This window comes from Crotalus tigris, unplaced genomic scaffold, assembly GCF_016545835.1.
Source record: "Crotalus tigris isolate CLP2741 ecotype Arizona unplaced genomic scaffold, ASM1654583v1 scf7180000018733.473104, whole genome shotgun sequence".
Lineage (NCBI taxonomy): Eukaryota > Metazoa > Chordata > Lepidosauria > Squamata > Viperidae > Crotalus > Crotalus tigris.
The window spans coordinates 97797-124223 of record NW_024097173.1 but is presented as its reverse complement, the minus strand read 5'-3'; the positions used below and the strand labels follow the sequence as shown (position 1 = coordinate 124223).

The 26427-nt window shown below is 43.1% G+C and overlaps 1 pseudogene; it reads left to right on the top strand.

The window, feature by feature from the left end:
- LOC120313607 overlaps positions 1-14028 on the top strand; it is a 56264-nt pseudogene extending 42236 nt beyond the window's left edge.
- The last annotated feature ends 12399 nt before the right edge of the window (positions 14029-26427 follow it).

Genomic DNA, 26427 nt, shown 5'->3' with positions numbered 1-26427 from the left:
TGTGACTGGGTTGATGACCTTTACTATGGGGAAAGGCCCCAAGAATTTTGGTCCCAATTTCTTGCTGGGCAATTTGAGGCGTAGATATTTAGTTGACAGATAGACCTTTTCCCCAACTTGGAATGTTCTTTGGGGAGCCCTCTTTTTATCAGCCTGCTTTTTATAGGTTTCAAAAGTCTTTTTTAAAGCAGTTTTTGTGTTTTTCCAAACTCCTTCCCACCCTCTCACCCATTGATCAAGTGTCTGTGAAACGGAGGGCAACTGAGGATATTCAGGTATTGGGTTGAACTCTTTCCCTATGGCTACTTTGAAAGGCGTGTAGTCGGTGCTGCTGTGCACGGAATTATTGTACGCCACCTCCGCAAAAGGGAGGAGATCAGTCCAGTTTGTCTGTTGGTAGGAAACGTAGCACCTAAGATATTGCTCCACCATTTTGTTAGCGGCTTCAGCGGCCCCATTGGTGGCTGGATGAAAAACAGATGATAACCCTTGAGATGATCCAATCAAGGTAAGGAAATTTCTCCAAAACTTCGCTGTGAATTGCACCCCCGTCTGAGATTATTCACTTAGGGGCACCATGCAGCCGGTAGATATGTTTCAGGAACAATTTGGCCAGGCGTTGGGAAGATGGGAGTCCTTTGCAGGCTATGAAATGAGCCTGTTTCGAGAACAGGTCTATCACAGTCCAGATGACAGTATTTCCACTACTTTCAGGTAGGTCCACTATAAAGTCCATAGCTATTTCTTCCCAGGGTTGAGAAGGGTCTGCCACGGGTTGCAGTAACCCAGGAGTTTCCCCCGGGATTCTTTTCATTGTGGCACATACAGTACAACTTTTTACATAGTTTTCCACATCCTTTTTCAGCCCCGGCCACCAGAATTGCCGGCGGGTGAGGTGTAGGGTTTTCAAATATCCAAAGTGTCCAGCCTGCTTTACATCGTGGCTGTGGTTGAGAGCATTAAGATGGAGCGCTTCTGGCAAATATAACTTCCCCCCTTTGTAAGCCAAGCCATCTCTGCATGTTAGGGACGCTTGATTATCTTTGAACCATTGGTCAGTGAGGAGCTTTTATTTTCTTCACTCCAGGGTCATCAGGACTGGGGACCCTGCGAGGCGTAAGTTGAGCGGCAGTTTGTGGATTGGGAATAATTGCCTCGTTAACCTGCTCTCGTTCGCTTTTGTACTGGGGTAACTGGGATAGCGCATCAGCTAGAAAGTTCTTTCCTCCTGGTATGTACTTTAGAGTGAAATTGAAGCGGTTAAAGTACTGTGCCCACCGTACTTGCTTTGATGACAATTTGCGGGGAGTTTTCAGTGCCTCCAGGTTTTTGTGATCTGTCCATACCTCAAATGGTACCTTGCTCCCTTCTAGATAGTGCCGCCAGTTCAATAGCGCCTACCTAATTACAAAGGCTTCTTTCTCCCAGATTGCCCATCTTCGCTCGCTCTCAGTGAATTTCTTAGAGGTGTAGGCACAGGGTTGCAGGATCCCATTTTTGTTCTTTTGAAGTAACACTGCTCCAACCACCACATCGCTGGCATCGGCTTGAATCACAAAGGGTTCCCCTGGGCAATTTAGAACCGGTTCAGCAGCAAATAGTCTCTTTAAATTCTCAAAAGCTGTTTGACAGCTCATTGTCCATGCTAGTGGTTGGCCCGGTCGTGGCTTCCCTCCTTTGCCTGTTTTGAGTAGTTCTGTAAGAGGAAGGGCAATCTCGGCAAAAGAAGGGATGAATTGACAATAAAAGCTGGCAAAACCCAGAAAGCTTTGGAGCTGTTTGCGAGTCCTTGGGGGTTGCCATTCGATTATAGTTTTTACCTTGGCTGGATCCATTTCAATACCCTCATTGGAAATTCGGTAGCCAAGATAGTCTAATTGGGTTTGGTGAAATTCACATTTTGACAATTTGACATACAGCTTGGCATTCAATAGTTTCTTTAACACTTCTCTCACTAGCTTTATGTGATCAGTCATGTTTGTTGAAGTGGAGGTCTGGACTCACCACAAAAATTTAGAAGTTCTACAAACACCAAGAAGACTATCCCCAAAACATGTGCGTGTCAAGACTGCTAACATCGGATGTTCTTGCTTGCCATATATGAAGAAGCAAACCTGTTTTATTTAGCCCGTATAGCATTTCTAGAGTTAAGGCAGATAGTAGTAGTTTAAGGGGTGGGAAATTATGCAAGTTAACCATAACAATGTCTGGGCACAGTGTGGCCAAGGTCAGCTCAGCTGCAACGGGAGGGGCACCTCACGCTTCACATTAATTGGAGAATGTGATTGATGACTGTAAAATGAAGGAGGGAGTTATGCTTTGTTACAGATGCATGGGGGAGGGAGGATTCAGTTTCTGGCTTAACTTTGTTAGTGCCGAAGCTATGCAGAATAATAAAAGATTCTTTTAGAGGAAAAAGCCTCAAAATTCTTTGAAAATCTGCTTTCTTTTGGAACCATGTCATCAAGCCAGAAACCACAAACTTTTAAATTCATTTAGGGGTCCCTTACCCCAGTCACTATCCCTAAGCTAACAGGGATAGCTGACAAAGATTTGGGGAAGATCTCGCCATGGAAGAGAAAAAAGTGCCTGAGGCCGGCACCCCCCCAGCCGCAGCTTCTCCAGGAGGAACTGCAGCAGCAGCTTCTCCAGGAAGGGAAGGGCCAGCTACCCAGACAGTGGAGAAGAAACTCTGGCAAACTCCACAGCTGGGAGCAAGGCCAAAACTATCAGGAGAGCTGATTTGGTCGTCAGACTGGGACACGCGAAGCAAAGGCTCTGGAAGTTTCCACACAGCCTTGCCAGCAGATGAGCGTGAGTCACGGCGAAGGGATGTTTACATATCACCTTCCTCCCAACAGTGGAGAGCTGCCCGGCCATCTATCGCTGAAGACTCGGGTGAGTGGAAATACCTACCTGCAGCTTGCAGTGGGTCATTAGAATACCTAGCAGAAAGATTTGAAGAATTAGAAGTGCAGAGCGAAGAGCAACTCCCATTGAGAGAGGCCCCCAGCCCCTTCCTTGCAGATCAATTGGCTTTTCAACCCCTGGGGACCCCTGCCAGAGCCTCTAGCCCCACACAGAGAGGAGATTCCAGCCTGGGGCCCCTGCTGCAAGGTGAAATTAAGCAAATTCCACAGATAAGTGATCAGCGGTCTCCAAGCCTACACCAAATAATAGAGGCCTTGCAACAGCTCGGGCTAGTGCCAAAGCCAGGGGAGCTACAGCCAGTGAGCTTGCAGACAAGGGAGGCCCAACATGTCCAGCAGCCATTGAGGGGCCTACAGCAGCAGAGGGCGTCACCACCCCCTGCAGCCCAACAGCAAGGAAGGCTACTACTACCCCCGCTTGCACAACCACCATTGGGAGGCCTGCAGCAGCAGGGGGCACCCCCAGCCCCCACTGCCTAGCAGCAGAGGGCCCAGCAACCATTGGATCAGCAGGCAGAGTGGAACCAACTGCAGCAGGGGGTGCCACACCGACTACTGAGAGCCCCGCAGCCATTGGATCAGCAGGCTGGGTGGGGCCAACAGCAACTGGGGGCACCACCAGCCCCCGCTGCCCAGCAGCAGAGAGCCCCGCAGCAACGGGATCGACAGGCCGGATGGGGCCTACAGCAACTGGGGGCACCACGTCAACAGCAGAGAGCCCAGCAGCAATGGGATCGACAGGCCCTATGGGGCCAACAGCAATCCGCGTAAGTTGAGCGGCAGTTTGTGGATTGGGAATAATTGCCTCGTTAACCTGCTCTCGTTCGCTTTTGTACTGGGGTAACTGGGATAGCGCATCAGCTAGAAAGTTCTTTCCTCCTGGTATGTACTTTAGAGTGAAATTGAAGCGGTTAAAGTACTGTGCCCACCGTACTTGCTTTGATGACAATTTGCGGGGAGTTTTCAGTGCCTCCAGGTTTTTGTGATCTGTCCATACCTCAAATGGTACCTTGCTCCCTTCTAGATAGTGTTGCCAGTTCAATAGCGCCTACCTAATTGCAAAGGCTTCTTTCTCCCAGATTGCCCATCTTCGCTCGCTCTCAGTGAATTTCTTAGAGGTGTAGGCACAGGGTTGCAGGATCCCATTTTTGTTCTTTTGAAGTAACAAATTTCGACAATTTCACAAACAGTTGGGCATCAAGCAATCTGTGCAAAACATCTCTAACCAGCTGCATGTGTTCTTCCATGGTCTTAGAGTAAATTAGTATATCAACCAAATAGACCAAGACCCCCTGATATAAATGATCATGCAACACTCCATTGATCAACTGCATGAAAACAGCAGGAGCACCTCGTAGCCCAAAAGGCATAACTTGGAATTGGAAACTGCCTAAGGGACAATTGAATGCAGTTTTCCATTCATCACCAGGCTTAATTCGAACCCGGTAATAGCCCTCCCTAAGATCCACCTTGGTAAAGATTCTTCCCTGTACTAGATGGGCTAACATATCCTTCATTAACGGCAAAGGATACATATGCTCCATGCAGACTGCATTAAGACCTCTAAAGTCTACGCAAAGTCTCAACCCATCATCTTTTTTCTCTTGGAATAGAACAGGGGCTGCGATCCGGGACCTAGCTGGTTGTATGAAACCACGCGCCAGGTTTTTATTGATGTATTTTCTTAATTCTTCCAATTCCTGGGGTGTCATGGGATACATACGTGGTTTTGGCATTTTCGCTCCCGGTATGATATCAATCGCGCAGTCAGTGGGACGATGAGATGGTAACACGTTGCATTCTTTCTCGCTGGACACCTCCACAAGGTCATTATATACAACTGGAAAATCCCGCTCTCTCTCCTTGCTCCACTGCTACTTTTATTCCCTCCTTTCCCTTCTCTTTAGTATCACCCTTACTATCCAGTAGACTGCTCTCATATCTGTCATTTTCCTCTGGTGGCCAAGGGCCCACACCCAATCGTAAATGGCAGTATCCTCCCTCCCACCAAATAGTGAGACGCCACTTATCAAGCCAGACCAGGCCTAATATTACTTCCTCTGTCATGGAAGGCACGACGATGAAACGTAAAATCTCCCAGTGGTCCCCCATCTCCAATCGTATGGGTTCCGTTACTAGAGTGACTGGAGCCCCGCCCAACAAAGAACCATCTACTTGCTCAAACTTGATGGGACGTACTAAGCTCCTGGTCCTCAATCCCACTATCTCTACCACTTTTTTGCTTATTAGACATCTAGTACACCCCGAGTCTATGAGAGCCTTACATTCCCTTCTCTGACCGGTGATAGGGCTTATCAGAGAGATCAGGATGGCAAATGGTACGACCGGCTGGCTTATCATCGGATCCTCATCTGGATCCACTTGAGCATATTCGTCCAGCAGAACATCGGAACTAGGGGTTATTGCCCCTCCTGGATGTCGGCGAGGGGTGTCTTCTTCAGTCTGTCGCAAAACCCTGGATTGGTCTGAGGTCCTCTGTGGAGTAACACCCACCCTTCCTGGAGTTGTTGACAAATTCTTTCCTGCTGGGTATGGGCATTGTGCAACCCGGTGGCCTGGCCGATTGCACCGAAAACACCTGAAAGTCCCTCTAGCGGCTGGTGTAGCTATAGGTGGTGCATTGATTGGAGGCTGGCCACCCGACTCCTTTGATCTATTCCCAATTAGTCGAGAAGCTGGTGGGCTAGTTGCAACTGAGCGAAACTCTTGCAGTCCTGCATATAATTCAGTTACTACCCGGAACCAGTCTTGTAACCTAACAGGGCACCCCTCTTACAATTCAGGCTTGCCTTAGTTCTTTATCCAAACCATTGCGGAAATGGTGCACTAACAGCCGTTCTGGCCAGGTTCTTAAACGTCCGGTCACACACTGGAAATCTCTTATATACTCCCGTAGGGGCCGGCCTGCCTGTCTTAATCCCACAATCTCCGCTTCAGCCCGTTGAACCTGTGTGGGATCTTCAAAACGGGCTCTCAAAGCATCAAGGAACAATCCAATATCCCCTAATTCCCTGACATGATCACTGAAAAGATCGGCAGCCCAAGCAGCTGCCTCACCCTGTAGGTTGGCAGTGACTGCCACAACTATAGCCCATTGGCAGGCATATTGAGCTGCAAATCGATCAATATGGCTAAGGACGTGTCCCAGGAACATGGCTAGTCTATCTGGGTCCCCGTCGAAAGTTACTCCGATAGGTGGAGGAATCCATGTCATACCTGCAGGCCATGCTGCAGCAGTTTGGCCGGTTTGGTGACTGCTGCCCAGGCTAGGTTGATGCCCTAAGTCCCCTGAACCCAGAGGGGGAAGAAAAGGAGTGGCTAACAGGTGCGGTGCCGCTTTGGACCCCCCTGTCTTTGCTGGGATTGAGACAAACGTAATCGCGGGCTTGCTAAGCGGAACCCAGAGGAACCCATTGGGAGCTGAGAACCGGAGGCCCCACCATGCTTAGGTAGAAACCCGGTTTCCCCAAATCTATCCCTCAGCACGTCTAAAGTGTACTGTCCAGGGGCTGTAGAGTAGCTCCATTCCTCCTCTTCATCGCCCGTGATACGCATTTCCCTCCATGCTGACAAAGAGTCTCTCTCCCCAGTCACAAACTGCCTGCTAACTTCCAAACGCTGTAAGGCAGGACTCAGCCACCATTCCTCTGCAGATGTTGTGGCTGGCTTCTGCTTTGCATCTGTCCCATCATCCACTACCGGTGGCTGGATACGCTTCTTTGGTCTCACCACCGGTAACTCCTCCACCACCCCCGTCTCTGTAGCCGTTCCTTTGTCTATAGACTGCCCCGGAACACCCCCCACCGGATCGGGGCCTTGGACTCCTTCAGCCATGCCTACACCTCATAGCTCTTCCAGCTATCCAGTCTTAGCAACCACGCAAGAAAGTAAATTGTGAGTGCCAACTTACTATTATGACGTCCTGGATCAGGAATGTGGTTGGAACAAAATAGACTACCGCCAGGCACGAAGAACAATGCTTTAATAGCAATAGTAAACAAGCATAAAGTTGGCACTGGGAACCATCCATCCTCAGTACCTTTTTATAGCAATAGTAGCCACCACACCCAACACCACACCTTCATCCCCACACCCTACGTTGCCTGGCCCCACCCAATTACCCCGAGTAACCACCATCCGGTTCTCTGAATCACTTCAGGTGCTGTACGATCAACGCGATGATTAGCTGGCTCTGTGCACATGCGGGATTGTCAGGATGCCTCATTGTTGCTTCTGTGCATGCTCGTGTATCCGGCTTGTCTCTCAGCCTTCTCCGCGCATGTGTGGCTCTACCAGGTGACCTCCCAGTTGTCTGTGCACATGTTCGTTCAATGGTGGTAATGCGCATGCGCGGATCAACCCGGAAGTCCTCGCTGAGATGTCAGGCCCACGCTCGGCCTCTCAGAGTATCACCGCTAGCAACAGGGAATCAGCGGCGGCCTTAGGAGTCCAGAGATGACTAAGAGAAGCAAGGCCATGTGTTTTGGATCGTACTAGAGCACCGGTGATGGATCGCCGTACCGGCAGCCTCGCAGGGCCCGACACCGGGGTTGTTCAGGTTTGGTCCCCCAATCTTAGACCTCTTTGCCTCCCCAGCCAATTCCCGAGATTCTTTTCCAGGTTCCCATCTCCAGCAGCAGGAGGAATGGATGCCTCCGCAGTCCCTGGCCCAGGGACCTGCTGTATGCCTTTCCTCCCTTGCCACTCCTTCCTGCGATGATCCGCAAGATCCTACACAAATGGGCGGAGGACATTCTGATTGCCCCACATTGGCCGAGACGTACGTGTTTCGCCGACCTGGTAGAGCTCTCCATCTCCCCCCATGGAGGATATCCGCAGGTTGTATTACCCTTACTCAAGGAGCACTTCAGCATCCAGATCCACAGTGGCTCCAACTGTTTGGCACTTGAAAGGCGGGCCTTGACCCGAGACTCATAGCTATTGAGGGTGAATGCCATGATTCAGCAATCCAGGTGCCCCTCAATGAATAGAATCTATGATGCCACATGGAGGAGCTTCTGTACCTGGTGCTCTGGTCATAAGGTGGAACTTTCAGACATCTCTGTTCTGATGGTTTTGGAATTCCTGATGGATAGGTTGGAGAAGGGGCTATCCCTGAGCACCATCCACAGACAGATCGCAGCTCTATCCACGGTGCACCTGTGTGACAATTCTGCTCCCCTGACACACCACCCTACTGTGCGGTCATTTTTAAAGGGAGCGACTAATGCCAGGCCACCAGTGGTTCACCAATATCATTCTTGGGACCTACACCGGGTTTTGCAGGCCCTCATCTTGCCACCCTTCGAGCCCATTAATACATGCTTTCTTAAACTGTTGTCCATGAAGGTGGCTTTTCTTGTGGTGGTCACGTCGACCAGGTGAATTTCAGAACTGACCGCTCTCTCCATCAGAGTGGACCTGTGCATCTTTGATGCAGACAGGGTGACCCTCAGACTAGATCCTTCCTTTATTCCCAAGGTCAATTTGTTGTACCACAGATCCCAGGAGGTGGTGTTACCAAATTTCTGTCCTAGCCCTTCCCATGATCTCGAGAAACAATGGCATACTCTGGACGTTTGCAGGGCCCTACAACATTACATTAAACAGACTTCGGCCTTTCGTAAATCCAAAACATTGTTTGTTTCATTTCAACCTTCCTCCATGGGTCAGAAGGTCTCTTCCTGAACGATAGGGAGATGGATTAGGGCTTGCATCGCCCCAGCATACTGGTCACAATTAGTGACTGTTCCTGGGCACATCACGGCCCATTCCACCCATGGCTCCGCTACATCGGTGGCCTGGGCCACCCAGGCACCTATCAGGGAGATCTGTAGGGCAGCGACATGGTCCTCATCTTCATCCTTTGTCAAGCATTACAAAATTGACAAATATGCCTCATTTGGTCGCAGGGTATTGCAACATGTTAAATCAACCAGCGGGACACAGGCCCAACCTATTCCCCCCCCTTAGGGACAACAGGGCTGTGGTATGTCCCACCTGTGGATTCTCCATCCAATCATGCTGGAGAAGGGGCTTGTCTTACCTGAACACCTTTTCTTAGCATGATGATGGAGAATCCACTCCCTCCCTTTTAGGGTCAGTTTGGCCCTGGTTCCAGTGTAAGGAAAGCACACGTGTCAGACTAATGTCTGTGTCTCACCTTAGTCTCAAACTGGGGTGCTCTTGCACAGCAGAGGCATAGCTACACTTCAGACTTAGTCTTATTGGAGCAAGAAGATTAAGACAACCCACTTGTGGATTCTCCATCATCATGCTGAGAAAAGGCATTCAGGTAAGACAACGCCCCTCTAATCCAGTCCTGCAAGGAGGGGATTTCAGGCTCCTTGACAGGAAGTTCAGGCATGGTCACAAATGTTTAACCATTAGTTACTTGAAATTGAGTAAAACCTGTACTGGAGTGCACAGCATTGTTATAAGCCACCTCAGCAAACGGTAACAGGTCAGACCAATTGTCTTGCTGGTAATTAATGAAACATCTCAGGTATTGTTCTAGTTCAGTCTCTCTGTCCCACCATTCGTTTGGGGATGGTGCGAAGATGACAGCCCTTGACTAGAACCCATCAAGTCCAGAAAAGCTTTCCAGAATTTAGAGTGAATTGAATCCCTCTGTCTGAAATTATACATTGTGGGGCTTCATGAAAATGATATATGTTCTGCACAAAGAATTTGGCAAGAGTCTTTGCAGTTGGGATCTTGGGGCATGGGATGAAATGCACCTGTCTAGAAAACAAATCTATTACAACCCATATTACAATGTTTCCAGCATTTTCAGGTAGTTCTACAATAAAATCCATAGAGATCTCTCTCCAGGGTGCTGACAGACTTGTTATTGGTTGAAACAAACCTGGAGATTTTCCTTGTCGTCATCTAGCCACTGCACATGTGGGGCAGCTGGAGCTTTCTATGTCTTTTTTCAAAGCAGGCCGACTAAACTGCCTTTTTATGAGATGTAAGGTTTTTACAAATCCAAAATGTCCAGCAGTTTTTAAGTCATGTCCTGCTTGCATTACTTTAAGCTTTAAGGCTGCAGGGACATAAAGTTTCTTCCCAATCCATGCCAGTCCATCTTTTAACATATATAAGTTATTGTGGTTTTGAAACTACTCATTGATCTATAATGCAGTCTTAAACTCCTGTAACAGAGTCTTTTCAAGGGGAGCTACAGACCTCAACTGGGCTCTGGTGGTTACAGGAGCTGGTAATTGCCAAGAGTGCAAGTATGGTTTAGTCATTTCTGCTTTCTTGCTATTATATTGGGGTAATCTGGACAATGCGTCAGCCAGGAATTCTTTCCCCCAGGAAAGTAATGAATAGTGAAATCAAAACGATGGAAATGTTGACACCATCTTGCTTGTTTAGGGGAGAATTTCCTGGGGTTTTTTTCATAGCCTCAACATTCTTATGATCAGTCCACACTTGAACGGGTATTTTACTCCCTTCTAGGAAATGCCTCCATGTTAGGAGAGCACATCGTACAACATAGGTCTCCTTCTCCCAAGCTACCCATCTCTGCTTACTCTCTGATAATTTTCTAAAGGTATAAGCACAGGGTATAATTGTCCTTCCTTATTTCTCTGTAATAACACCGCTCCCACAGCATCCGCTTGAATTATAAACGGTTGTTCTGGGTCTGGGTGTTTTAATACTGGCTCCATAGAGAAAAGCCTTTCTCCAGCATGATTGGATGGAGAGCCCATGAATGGGTTGTCTTAATCTATCTGCTCCAATTAGACTAAGTCTGAAATTTAGTACCGCCCCCTCTGTGCCAAAGAGACTTAGTCTCTTTGCTCTAAGACGCGTTTTTTCTTCGCTCCTGGAGCAGAAGACTGTGTATTTTCCCTTTTTCTTATTCTGTTAGCCTAGTTCTAACTCCTCATTTTTCATTATTTAATTGATTTCATTAATTATTTCATTAATATAAAGAAGATTTCCAGCGATTGGAATCATCCTCACCTGACTGCCCGGCCGGGCTGACAGGCTGGGCATCCATAGACCCTTTCCCCCCCCTCTTCTGAGAGCTTCCTTGAATTGCTGCTAACAGAGCCAAGCTCTAGTCTGACTTTTACAACTGACTGCAGCTCTGGAAGCTCCGAAACTTCAGCTGCTGCCTGGTCAATTCCCCTGCTGTCAGCTGTTCGTCGGAGGGCTTGTTTTTGACGCGCTGACTGCCCGCAGCTCCGGAGGCAAGGGTAAGCCTCGTTGATCGACTGGGAGGCTCCGCAAGCGGCGACTAAGGTCGCCAGGCCTGGAGGGAGCCTTTTTAGGTCCCTCGGCCTCTGCAGATCATTGTAAGGCAAAAGAGAGAGTATCGACGACGATCTAACTTTCTGAGGCCTGAAGGCCTTTTCGGGCCTAGGCCAGTCTCAGCACCTCCCAGCTGACTATTCAAACACCCTCTGCTGCGCTAGGAGCCCAGGCGATTCCCTGGAACGAGGGCTCATCGCAGCTTAGGCCTCAGGCCTCACAGGCCTTCCTTCCAACAGCCGTTTTTGGCGCGCAGAGCTGCGGCTGCCATTTTGAATCACCTCCCGGCCGCCATTTTGAGACTTACAGAGGCCCAGACTGCCTGCAGGAACATTCCAGAAGGCAGTTTTTGACAAGTTGAGGCAGAGGCCTCTAAAATTGACGAACCTTTCACAGGCAGATTGGATTGGGGAGGGCAAGCTCGTTCCGGAAGGACGCACTGCCTACCAACCCCCCATTGCCCACCCCCCTCACCGGGCCGGATCATCTCTGCTGGGTTCCCTTAGTAAGTATAACGCTGAGGGGGGGCGTTTTTGCTGAGGTTGAGCCCAAAGCAGATTCATCATGGCAGAAAAGTCTACCAATGAGCCGGCCAAGAGGAAACATCCTACTGAGGCAAGTGGAAAGAATAATTCCAAGTGAGCCAAGTCAAAGAGGGAAACCACTAATCCACAGAGGGCAGCTTCCCCAGGTCAGACAGGCACAATGGGAAGGTCCATTTTTGAACCCCTTTCCTCACATTGTGCCTCAGCCCCAGGGACCTGATCTCTCCCCAGGGGAATTTCCCAACCAGAATCAGCCACAAGAGCGGCTCCAGGGACAGGCTTGACTAGCCAGGATACCCTTAATTTGGGCCCTCAGGCCATATTCACCCCCACTGCAGCAGGGCTTCGCCCTCCTGAGAACCAGACTCTAAATCCGGACTACCTTCAGTCCATGATAGCCCAGGCTGTGGCTCAATTCATGGCTTCCAACGCCCTACAGCCACCCCCACAATCCATGTATCATTCCCAATCTCCAGATATCATGGATGAACCTTCATCAGATCTAGAATCAACGGGCTGAACCATCGGGCCTGATTATGTCAGAGAACGAAGGTATCACTTCATCTGACCCCACCCCTCCTGTCGGTCTCTTTGACCATTCACTTTTTAATTTCCTGCTAATCAAGGCCTGCACAACTGCAAACCTCCCTCAAGAGCAGGAGACCCCACCTACAACATCCAAGGGTCCCCACGCCATATATACTGAGCCATCACAGACTTCCGGTTTGGCATTTAACGAGACGGGTGGAAGAAGCCGGGGCTCCAGCTTCTTAGCTTGATTTCATTTGGCCTGGCAACCCCAAGGGGTCAGAAAGTTGCCCTGGAGGGACAACAAAGAAGGAGGGATGCTTTGGGAGCTGGACCAGACAACAGTCAGTCCAGACAGACTGAAGAAACCCTCCAAAAGGACGGAAAGGCTGCCCGGTAAGTCCAGACAGCCCATGTCAGTGATGGCGAACCTTTTAGAAACCGAGTGTCCAAAAACTGGCCTGCCTCTGCTCCACCCCTGCCCTGCCCATGCTCTGCCCCACCCTGCCTGCCCACAGGGCCAGTCACTGCCTCCAGGGCCTGCCGCAGATCGCCCAGGCAGCCCAACAGTGCAACGGTGGCCATGCCCTCTGCCCACACTCTGCAGCATCAACTGTGCACATTGGGGCGTGAGGGTAGAACCTTGTCTATGCTACCTGGCTGCCATGTCCTTGGCTGCACTCCTCTGCGTGGGCCACACTCAGGGACGACTCTCCTCCAGGGAGGCTGCTGGTGAGGAGGGGGTCATGGGCGGAGGCAAGGCTAGGGCAATGGCATGTGTGCCCACAGAGAGGGCTCCGAGTGCCTCCTCTGGCACCAGTGCCATAGGTTCGCCACCACTGGCCCAAGTCATCACTAGCTGGAAGAGAAGCAAGGAGCCATAGCACTCCACTAAACAGCTGATTGTCAACAGTGTGCTGAAACTGGTGAGCCTGTTCTTTCATTCCTTTTCCTTTTGGACTTAGAAATGTTGATCCCCTGATTGGGAAGAAGCTATGAAGTAAAGACCCCAGAAGGACTAGGGGAGAAGGGAGTTAAAAACAGCGAGCAATTACAGGAGGGGAAAGGATTTTAAGGAAGATAAAAGAATTCTTAAAAATCGAACTTAGATTGATTCAAAGAAAGACTGCTTAACCTACAGGACATGGGGAAAAATTTAGATTTAATTTCTAGGGTAAATAACTTACAAAGAACTTTAAAAGAAAACTTTGTAACAATCTCTTAAAACTAGATATTGACAAAACAGTGTATGAGAACATCTAGTTGTGAAAGGAAATACTATAGTAATATGAAATAATAAAAGAATTTGAAAGGTGCTTGACCTTGAAACAATACCTGATGTAAACAAAGTGCCTTTACGTGAGTTTGTAAGAAAAAGACATTCTACAATTATATCTGTTGACTCTGGATATAACAAAAACAGGAATTCTTTGGAGACAGCGGGCATTTCACATCTGTGATTTAACTGGGGGATTGGATTTGGCCTAAAGCAGTTGGCTCGATTTTTTTAGTTGGATTTTAGCCTAAGATAGTTGGCTTCTTTTTTTTTTTACCTTGTTTTTCTTTCTTGAGAATTTGGATTTTGCCTAAAGTAGTTGGCTCTTTTTACGGTTCGGTTTTAGCCTAAGATAGTTGGCTTGAAAAATGAGTGCATCAAATCTCACCAGACTTATGAAAAAGACTTCCTCTGCACCCTCTATTGGAACATCCAGCCCAACAAGCTAGGGATCTATTGAAACAATGTTACAGTGTGAGAAAATAAGCATTGCTCAAAATGAGATGCAAATTACACTAAAATTAATTCAAGAATCAATAAAAAAACCATGAAGAGACAAAAAGTAATTTTGATAAATTAAATGAATAAATGTCGGACACAAAGACACAATTTGAAGTCTACCAACAAATAATTGTTAAAAATGAACAAAGAACAGGACATACAGCTTTTCCGGAACCCATTTTCTATTGATATTGAAATTGTTAATCCAATTTACTAAATGGAATTGGCCAAACTACAGAATTGTGACTCTCTGAAAGACATATTCAAGTCAAGCAGCCTTACTAATTTCTATGCATCTCTCCCTTCTAAGACATATTTTAACCTCAGGAACCATGCACTTAAAATGGCAACCATCTTTGGCAGGACGTATGTCTGTGAACAGACTTTTTCCCAAATGAAACATCTGAAATTTCCAACCAGATCCAGACTAACTTACGCGCACTTGCATCACTTGTTATGACTAGCAGTGACAAATATGGAACCGGACACTGACTATCTCATAAGTCAAAAGCAGGCCCATACTTCCCACTGAAATACTAATAAGCTTATGTTAATTAAAATTATTTTCATTTTAAATATTGTATTGTTTGTTCCTGTTTTTTTGCACTACAAATAAGATATTTGCAGTGTGCATAGGAATTTGTTTGGTACAAGTAAAAAAAAATGGACCCAGAAGAAAATATTCAAATATAGACAAATAATTAACTCAAACATTTTTAGTAATAAAAAACCTAAAAATATATTCCACTTCCCTCTCACAAATTTTAAAAAGTATCCCCTTGTATATTTTCTTCACTTAAAAACTCATTCAAATAATTAACCGATTCATTTTTCTTCACTTTATACTTGATTTTACATTGTTCTATAATCATTAATTTTTCCAAACTGTAGTCCGCCCCCCCAACAGTCTGAGAGACAATGAACTGGCCCTGTTTAAAAAGTTTGAGGACCCCTGCTCCAGAGCTACCCCATTAAACTGAGGATGGCATCACTCTGTCTTTTTCCCTCTCCTTTTTATCCACAGGTCTATCTTGACATAACAGTTTGTAATTGCATAAAAATATAAGCAATCATTGGTGATAGACAAGCTCAGAAGTGCGAACATATTTCTTGGTTACAGGATTCATAAGTAGATGGAGATAACCAGGAACCTCTTACAGAAAACAAACAAAAATGTAGCCTGCTCCATTAACAGCATTCCCCTGGCTGGCCCGCACCTTGCCCCTGGAATTAGAGAGGTCCTAAGTATGTAGTCCCAAGGAGAGGAGGTTAAATTGGAGTGCTGTGGGGATGGACAGGGGTTCCAGGAGCTCAGAAGGACTGAGAGGCAACAAATGATGAAGCAGCTAAAGAGGCTGCTGTCAACACTGCTAACATTGGATGTTCTTGCTTTGACAACATATGGAGATGCAGCCTTTTTCTTTCTTATGCTTTACTCTTAGAATTAGATGATGCTGGGGGAGGGGAAGGAATGTGATGGGAGTTAGTTAGACATACAATATTGTAATAAGAGATGATAAGGCATGGTGGGAGAGAAAACTGGGTGGAAAGCCAGCATTTCAAACTAATCGGAGACTGTGATTTATGACTGTTAGTTGTGGAGGGAATTGTGCTTTGATCAATGTGCTGAAGGGAGGGGAAGTCAGATTTTGACTTCAACTATGTACGTGCGGAAGCTATGCTGCTCGAATAAAGGTTCTTTAAGGTAAACAATGCCTCAAAGTTCTTAGAAGAGTTTCATCTGTTAGAACCATGACAGCTGCACTCCTTCAGAAAAAAGAGACAATGCCATCCCAGGAAAGAGAGGATGGCTATATCCCAGACCAAGATTTGGGGAACCCCTGCCTATTCAGGCTCTAGGATAGGCTAGAAGTTGCAGATTATGTTTCTTTCATAATCTCCACTTTTTTTTACCCTTCTCAATTCAAGTAAAAGAAACCAGTTGGGCTATTTTCACTGTCATTTTGACATTTGACAGAAAGTCATAATTTCTCATCAATTGGTGGACTCTGATGTTGAGAGAAAGGAGTTTATTGATACCATTCACTTCCTACGTTGGAAGAAACAGCAGTTCTGTGTCAAGGGAAAAAAATGAACAGATGAGATATTTTTAGGTAGCAATTCTGACTTCCCTTTCAAAATTTCATATTAAATTTTCCTTAGTTCCCTCCTAATATGTGGAAGTATTCGGGCACAGTAGGAAAAAAAATGGAAAAGAACATATATCACAACTGGTTTCCTTTTGCTAGTTCAGACTTTTATTGGATTTTACAAGGGTTTTTAAAAAAAGTTTTAAGTGTGAGTTTGCCTCAAATTTCTTTTGCATTATAGAAAATCAGGATATAAATGAGGATATAAGTCAGTGGTGGCGAACCTTTTGGAGACCGAGTGCCCAAACTGCAACCCAAAATCCACTTACATATCATCGGGTGCCGGGTGAGTGTGGCCCATTGGGTGGGCGTGGCTGTGGTGGTCATGGCAGACTGGGTGGGTGTGGCCAAAGTAGGTGTGGTCACCTTGATGTTGCTCGTGGGCAGGGATGCCTGTTGGCCAAATGTTTGCACAAATCATATCAAAGAAAATGTGCAGGAATGGCTTGAAGAATCTATTCAAGGCATTCAAGATCTACAAAAATCTCAGGCAGATCCTCAAAGCAGCCTAAGAAAGGGATGGCTTGAATAATCAATAGAGAACCTTAAGAAGCCTTAAAAAGCCTCTTATTTTCTGAAGAACTTAGACCAGTTCTAGAAAAATGGATTCAACAGTCCTTGAAAAATCTGGAAAGGGAAAGTCTTGAATCGTCTAAACAAGACACAAAAAATGGGTTGAAATATGTATAACCTTGAGGAGCAAGCACTAAAGCAATCCATCCAGGCATTCAGGAATCTATTAAAGCAGTGGTACTAAACCTGGTCCCTACCGCCCACTAGTGGGCGTTCCAGCTTTCATGGTGGGCGGTAGGGGTTCAATTCGAGCCGTTTAAATTTTCGGATCCATCGAGCTCTCCGATCAGCTCATAGAGCTTTCCAGCAGGTGCGGGATGTTAGCCTCAGCTAGGCGACCCCCTGCGGAGGCCAGACAGCCTTGCCAAAGCGTGCCGTCGTCGCAAGGCTCCCGTTGACTTCCTCGACGATCCAGATCGCAGCAGAGGGTGCGCAACGAGATAAAACCGCAAGTGCCTCATTTTCAGCTCTGGAGGGTGGAAATTAAAGACACAACGAACAACAAGCTTTCCCTCAGGGCCCCTCAAGGCTGGGAAGGCCTGGCCGAAATACACACGGCCGCTAATTTTGGTGCGGCCGCCATTTTGAGAGCCACACAGAGCCCTCAGTCATAGATGTTTCAGGCACCTCTGACAAGAACGAGGCTCTCTCTTCATCCTTCTGTAACAGGCACAGATCGGGGGCAAACCAGACTCCACTAGGCATTCCCTCATGAACAAGGTAGAAGCTATAAAGGCCTTCTATTCATTCCTGCTTGCCCAGTTAGATTTGTGAGAGTGAGCACGTGCCTACAGCTTCAAACAAAATATTGTGAGTGCAGGTCTCCAAAAAAGAAATACGCTCGTGGTTATTTGCCAGAGTATCTGAAGATGGGTTTCATAGAATCTGTTGTAAATAAACAACATCCAATGTGTTTATTGTGTCATAAAACATTATCCAATGAGGCAATGAAGCCAAGTTGATTGCGAGAACATCTTTCTACAAAGCATTCAAATGATAAGAACAAGCCCATTTAATATTTTCAGGAAATATATAAAAAAATTCAAAATCGTTCAACAATCGTTGCATCATTTAAGAAACAACATGCAGCGAACAAAGATGGATTAATTTCCACTTATCGCATTTCACAATTAATTGCAAAAAGTGGTAAAAACTATAATATCAAAGAAACTATAATAATACCCTGTATAAAAGAATTTATTTCAATAGTAATGCATCAGGATATACCTGAAAATTTAAAAACGTTGTCCCTAAGCGATAGAACAATAAAGCGATGAATTGATGAAATGGCAGTTAATGTTGAAAAAAAACTGGTAAGTATTCTCCAAAACTCTTCATTTTCCATGCAATTGGACGAGTCTACCACTGCAGATAATAGTGCTTTATTGATGGCATATGTATTTTATTTTGATGAAAACAATACATTACAAGAAGAAATGCTATTCGCAATAAATCTCATTACAGATACAAAAGGATTATCTATATTTAATACTGTGAAATCATACTTTACAAAAAATAATATTCCTTTGAATAATATTGTTGCATGCGCTACTGATGGAGCACCATCAATGGTAGGTTGCTATCGTGGATCTGTTGCTTATTTGAAGAAAGAAGTGCCAAAAGTTTTATGTATTCATTGTGTGGTGCACAGACAACATCTTGTAGGAAAACATGTAAGTACAACTCTCCATTCATCATTAACTATAATAATTCAAGCCATAAACAAGATCAAATCCAATGCAAAAAATGATAGAATGTTTCGACAGTTTTGCCAGGACAATAATGAAGATTTTATTACGTTACTTTTGCACACAGAAGTTCGGTGGCTATCAAAGGGTACATCTTTGGCTCGTTTTGTAGCATTATATGATAGTGTCATACAATTTTTTGAAAGTAATAATGAGACCAATCTGTGTCAACAGTTAAAAACAGTAAAGAATGATGCCTTTTATTTGGCAGATATTTTCAAGAGATTTCATGATGTCAATTTGCAGCTTCAAGGAGCTAATAAAACTCTTATAGGTTGCCAAAGTATTGTGTCATTATTTATTGACAAACTTGAACTATTTCGTTATAATCTATTGAAGAGAGAATTTCATCAGTTTCCTGAATTATCATCTATAAAAGATGATGTAACTCCAGAGGATATTGACAGATTCAGTAACCACCTCAACGAGCTTAAATTGGACATGGAAAAACGATTTGAAATTTTGAAATTGAAGGTGTATGACTGGATGAAAAATCCTTTTACCGCAAATATTGAAGATACAACTTACCAAGAACTGTTAGAAATTAGATATGATGAAGAAAGTAAACATAAATTCGATAGTGGTGGATATGAAAACCTATGGCAAAGTAAAAAAATGCCTGCCTCATATCCAAATATGTGGAAAACGATATTCAGTTTATTGATACCTTTCCCTACCTCATATCTTGTGGAATCAGGCTTTAGTGCTATTAATCATATTATGACCAAAGAAAGAAACTGCCTGAATATTTCCGAAAGAGGAGACCTTCGTTTGTTCCTTACAAAAATTGAGCCAGATATCTAGTATTTAGTTTCGCAGCATCAGCTTCAGGGATCTCATTAATAATTTAATTAATTAAATGTAATTTCATCAGACTTCCTGCTTCTATGTATGCAAAGTATAAATAAAAAGATAGATTTAACTACAGTAAATTGTTTTATAAAGATTTATTCTGCCAAACTTAGCGAAAGTCTGACATAAAATATTTGGTAAGTAATTATTATTATATGCTTTAACTTGCTATAACTCTGCTTTATAAATTTTATAAAGTAAAGTTACTTCCCTACTTTATAAATCACCATTACTGTGGAACCAGTGGGCGGTTAGAAAATTTTACTACTGAGATACAAAAGTGGGCAGTAGGTATAAAAAGGTTGACTACCCCTGTATTAAAGGCTTGCAGGATCTACAGAAGTCCAAGGTGGAGTTTTGAGGAAGCCTAAGTAATGGATGGCTTAAAAAAACAGCAGAGAATTTCAAGAAGGAATCTGCTGAAGGACCTATGCAAAATATATTATAATGGCTTCAAGGATCTTTAGAAAACCTCTCATTTTCTTAAGAATCCAGACCAGTTCTGGCAAAATGGCTTCAAGATTCCTTAGAAAACTTTGAGAAGGAAACTTCTCCAGCACCTAAGCACCTAAAATATCTGTAAATAATCTTGAACAGGAGAGACCTTCAATCACCTAAAATATCCCATCTGAGTGTGAAGGGCCTAAAATATCCCATCTGAGTGTGGAGGGGTGGCTGGAAGCATCTATATAAAGTCTGTGGGAGGAAATATTTAAAGAAATGACAGGAAGGAAAAATGCTGAAATGTGGAGGAGAAAATTCCTCCAGAAAAACAGGAAAAGCATAAATGCTTAATAGATAATAGATAGTAATCACTTAATATAACACAAATATTTATATTAAGGGTGGACTAATACTCAAAACAGGGAACAAAAATCCCCGATATAGTCCTCACCACAGGTCACAGAGATAAATGTTGCATCTTTCTATTTTGAACACTTCACTCAAGAGCTGACCAGAGGGTGGGAAATCTTTCATTTAAGAGGGACAGTTAACTATTTTTCCTAGATCAGTGATGGCCAACCTTTTAGAGACCGAGTGCCCAAACTGCAACCCAAAACCCAGTTATGTATCGTCGGGTGCTGGGTGGCCGTGGCCCATTGGGTGGGCGTGGTGTGGTAACAGCACACTGGGTGGGACTAAAAAGTTTAATCAATCAATTCCAACTTTGCGAGATCTTTTTTTTCCCACGAGAAGTTGAAATTGACCGTGTGCGTGCCTACACAGAGGGCTCTGTGTACCACCTGTGGCACGTGTGTCATAGGTTTGCCACCACGGTCCTAGGTGGTAGGAGTGATGGAAACATCACCTTCAGTGGCTTCATTTGGCTATCATGAAGCATCCCTCAGAAAATAGAGCCTGTGAAGGACTTGAAAATTGTTTCAAGGCTGATTTAGAGAAAGAGAAAGGCGGAGAGAAACTCAAGTACTATTGTCGATCATAAGATTAAAAACAGTTTGAATTTAGAGACTCAATAATACAAAACCCATAACTGAGGAATTAGAAATAAATCTGACGTTTTTCACTGGTCCTCTTGTAAATTAATGAAATATTTCTTTTTTTAAAGTCTTGCATTTCAGAGAACAGTGCTATGTGTTATAATCTGCATATTACTTTTACTTGGGAAGATTCAGAAGAGTTGTAAAAAAGTATTGGACATTACAGATGTTAAGGGTTAAGAATCCAATAACGCATTCATAAAATTAACCTTTTAATAACATTTGCAAAAATACTGGCAAATAGATTAATGCATGTTATGAAGCAATTAATTCATAGTGATCAGTCTGGATTTATAACTGGAAGATATATGAAATATGTGAGACAAATTCTTAATTTAATTGAGTATCTGGAAAAGAATAATCAAATCTCAGCTGCTTTTATATTTTTGGGTGCTGAGAAAGTTTTTGATCAATTAGATTGGCAATTTTTACTGACAGTTATAGATAAAATGAATTTTGGGGATAAATTCTTATATGCTCTTAAAGCCATATATAAACAACAATCGGCACAAATTATAATTAATGGGGGGTTAACAGAAGCTTTCAAAATTGAAAAGGGTACAAGACAAGGATGTCCATTATCTCCATTGTTATTTGTTTTAACAATGGAGATTTTATTAATTCAGATTCATGAGTCAACTATAATAAAGGGAATAAAAATAAATAAGAATGATTATAGGTTGAGAGCTTTTGCTGATGATTTGGTTGTGACACTATCTCAACCGATTCAATCGGCCAGTCATCTGGTTGAAATTATAACTCATTATAGGAAAGTTTCTGGTTTTAAGGTAAATAATAATAAGACTAAAATATTATCGAAAAATATGACTATGAAGGAAAAGGAAATGTTAGCTAAACTTACTGGTTTTGAAATAATGAAAAAGGTTAAATATTTGGGAGTATATATAACAGCTTCTAATGGAAAATTGTATAAAAATAATTATGAGATATTATGGGCTAAAATACAAAAGGATTTAAATGATTGGAAAAAAGTACAATTATCTTTGTTGGGGAGAATTTCAGCTGTAAAAATGAATGTTCTACCAAAGTTTCTTTTCTTGTTTCAAATGATACCCATTTTGAAAAAAGATGCTAATTTGGATCAATGGCAAAAGGGTATCAATAAATTTATATGGGCTGGGAAAAAACCAAGGGTCAAGTTTAAGATCTTACAAGATGCTTGAGAAAGAGGTGGACTTAAAGTGCCTAATTTGAAATTATATTATGATACGGCTGCTCTAATGATGATTAGTGATTGGGTTAACTTAACAAATAAAAATATACTTTCTCTTGAAGGGTGGGATTTATTATATGAATGGCATGCATATCTAATTTATAATAAAAAAGTAGATCAGGCCTTTAAGTCGCATATTTTAAGAATTGCTTTACTCTGTGTCTGGAAGAAGTATTATTACTGGTTAAATTATAAAATACCAATTTGGGGGATTCCTGGATACGCGATAGAGGGGATATTTAGGGGTGTGAATTTTGATAGGCTTTCTTATAAAGAATTACTGTTAGGCAGCGATTGGCAATTAAAATCTTTAGTTGAGTTAAGGCAAGAAAATATTGTACAGCCTTGGTTCCAGTATAATCAGTTAGTGGTTAGGTGGAGTATAGATCAAAAGGTTGGTATTACCTTAATGGATGAGATTTTGGTAATACAGATTAAAGATCAAAACTGAGCGCATATAAAGAGAATTTATAATGCTTTAATAGAATTGGATTCGGAAACAGATTTAGTTAAAGATTGTATGATAAAATGGGCTCAAAATATTCAAGAACCGATTCCGTTGGGTACATGGGAGATAATTTGGGTTAGAAATGTAAAATTTACACAGGCTCAAAATTTAAGGGAAAATTTTTATAAAATGTTTTATAGGTGGCATTTGGACCCTAATCTACAGCCTAAATGTTGGAGATGTGGTGGTTTAGATGCAACTTATTTTCATATTTGGTAGACTTGTAGAAATATAAAAGCTTTTTGGATTATGATTTGGTGGCACATTCAAAAGATTTTTAAAAGAAAGATAAAGTTTACTCCTCAATTATTTTTGTTGGGTGTTATTGTAGATCTTAATGTTAAAGAAACTAACCTGATGTTGAATTTAATAACAGTGGCAAGGTTATTGGTAGGTCAATATTGGAAGAAAGATTCCTTGCCTACTATAGACGAATGGACGCTTAAGGTTTCTAATCTAGCAGAAATGGCAAAAATTTCTGCTTATTTGAAGGATCATACACAAGAAAGGTATATTTCAGTATGGAGAAGATGGATAGATTATATTCAGAATAAATATGGGATTAAAAAGTTCCATTTATTTTATGAGTAAATTTTAGAGTATTTTTATTAACAGTATATTATAGTGAAATTATTATTAGTTTTATTATTGTTTTTAGTAATAGTATAGTTTAATAACTTGGATATTGTTTAATAATATGGAATTGTCTATATTATTATGTTTATCTTACTTGTCTGTATTTATGTTAAAGGGGAGTTAAAGTATACTATGAATTTGGTTATTTTATAGTTGGTTAATGTTATTTAGAGTTTGATTATTATATTTGTAATAACCCTTTATTCAGCTCTGGGAAGTGGGGGAGGGTTTGGGGTGTAATTCTTTATAAAACTTTTTAATAAAAAAAATAACATTTGCTAGTTGGAAAAGATGGTACCAGATAAACTTAGGTTCCTTAGCATTAATTTGTCACTGTCTTATTGAAAGATGCTTACTTGAGTGGGCAATCCTGGAACGACATTAATCGTGGTTCTACTTGAATCTAGTTCATTTTTTAAATTTCTTTTATTTAAAGCAAGCAGATTCTAACCAAATCACTGTCTCCCAAAGTTGCTTTTGGTGGTTTAGAAGTATGTTATTAATTAGTTAATTGAATTCTTATGCCTTTCGTCTCCCCTACAAGGTGACTCTACAAGCTTGGTTGCCCTTAGCTACCAGCCATTGCAGAGTATTTAGATGGGGTATTTCAGGCTCCTCCTATTCGTTTACAGATACTTCAAGCCATTTAGGGGGGCAACTTTAAGTGAAATCTAGTAGAATCCTGAGGGGAAAATTCTCTCCATCTCAAGATCTCCCTACTAAATAAGGAAGGCTCTTTTCTTAATGAACCTTTTCATTAAGCTTCATAATACCCTCCTCCCATTTTGGAGATGGGGACATGGCACATTAACATCTACAGGAGTTTTGCTAATCCTGTGATGCACATCATCTTGATGGACAAAATCAGCTCACCTCTTTTTTTAATTTCTTATGTGGCCAATATTTCCATAGACGATTAGGAATAAGAAAGTCCACAGGCAGTCATCAATTATCTTCCAGAAAAAAAAGATTTGGAGCTCTTTCCATGTTGGCTAAAGTATGTTTAATTAGTAACTTGGTTAGTATGATAAACTTCTAATACTGCCTAAATCTCCCTTCTATCTCTCAATCTTCCTTCCTTCCCTAAAGAAAAGGATAAGAAAGAGCTTAAAGCACAGATTTGCCCAACTAGCATTTTGAGAGATCCCAGGATGGCATCCTTGAGAACATACTATATATTGTAGAATTTAGTGAGTCAATAGGTTTAAGGGCTTTTTTGCTAGCAAAAACCAAGATTTCTAAGGAAGTACTTCAGAGGATGATCAAGTTTCTTTTGTTCCTTGGCTATTCCAGAACAGTCCCTGAAAGGGCTAATGTGTTCTTGCTAGGCAGCTTTTAAATCTGCCATTGTCTTATGAAGGGGACTTGCAGTCACCTTGAAAACCCATCTGGTGATGGGAAGGTTAAGGGCTTCAGAGGAGGAAGAGGGAAAGCACAAAATTCAGATGGAGAAGCCCAGTCCTTCTGTCTCAGGCCCAGGAAGGAGAAGGCCTGGCAAGCCTCTTCTGAAAATCTGCCAAAAATGATGATTGATTCTAAGCATTAAAGAAAAAGGTAAGCAATGTATTTGGGTAGAAAGGAACCTCTAAGTACGTAGGTCTGGGGAATAGGGAGCCTAAAGAATTCAGAAATGGAAATAAAATTGTTTAGGAATTCTCCCACAGACTCCCCAGTCAAAAGACTGAAATGTGTGAGGCAAATCCTGAGAGGAAAAATCTCTCCACCCCATGATCTCTCCACCCTTGCCTATGATTGGGTGGCTAAGAGTGGCCTGATATTACACTCTTCCCTTTGATTGGGCATCAGGCCTGTCACTCATAGAAGTCCAGGTCCCTTCTGCTCCTGCCTCACAAAATGGTTAAGGCATAAAACTCACTCAAAATGGTTCCTTAGTCAAATATATTCAGTGGCTTAGTGAGGGCTGCACAGTATGGAGTCTGTAATACTTGCAGTATGGTTTTTGTAGTACTGTTGCTCTGGCTAACTAACATGGGTTTTCTTGAACTTTAAATTTGAGTTTTTTTTTTTTTTAAATGTATTGCTAATAATTCACCATGTCTTAATTTTCAAGAAAAGCCTTCATTTTAAAAATAAGGAGAGGCGGGAAAGCCCTTACAGATAAAAGTTTCATTTTCTCAGCATACAAGCTCAACTTACCCATTGTGACATTTTTCTCTGGCAAACTTTCATTCAGAATGCAATGCTCTTTTCAATTCTAAATGCTCACATGGCATTGGATGTTTTAATTCTTATCATGTAACTGGACAGATGACTTTTTCTTACTCAATCAAAATATTTTTTTGTACCCTGGGAAGTCACCCCCCCCCGAGAAAGAAATATTTTTTGGAATATTAAAAGGTAGAATGTTATATTTCCCCAAAGGATTTTAAAGGCAGAAACCAATCCCGCCCCCCAATCTCTCTGCTCCAAACAGAAACCAGGTCTGCAGAAAAGCAGATGTGATAATCTTGTCAGAAAATTGGAGCCAGGAAACATGGATTAGAACAGGGGTCCCCAATCCCCAGTCCATGGACCAGTACTGGGCCGTGGCATGCCAGCAACCTGTCTGCACAAACAAACAAAGCCCCATCTGCAAGATGCAGGCAGCACACAAAGCCATGCATCCTCTGGTCTGCGGAAAAATCTCTCTCCATGGAACCAGTCCCTGGTGCCCAAAAGGTTGTTCTTGCTTTGACAACGGATGGAAATGCAGCCATTTTTCCTCTATTGCTTTTAGGCTTAGTTGATGCTGGGAGGGGGAATGTGGATGAGACTCTAGCTAGTCATAACAATAATAACTTAGCAAGGTCATTGGGCCCTGAGTTGTTAGAATTATGGCGGTCTGGAGAGTTGAGGAGAAAGCCCGCATTCAGCCTAATTGGGGAATGTGATTTATGACTGTTAATTGGAAGAGGGAATTGTGCTTTGGGGAGGGGAATTTAGTTTTTGGTTTCAACTATGTAGTGCCGATATTATGTTTCTCGAATAAAAGATTCTTTGCCTCAAAGTTCTTTTGAAGAGTTTCATCTGTCAGAACCATGACACTTTGCATGCACAACTTCCTGCAAATTCCAAGGGGGAGGGAACCAGACCCCTTTCAGGTGATTTGCAATTCATATGCTCGTGGTGGCGAACCTATGTCATGCATATCACAGATG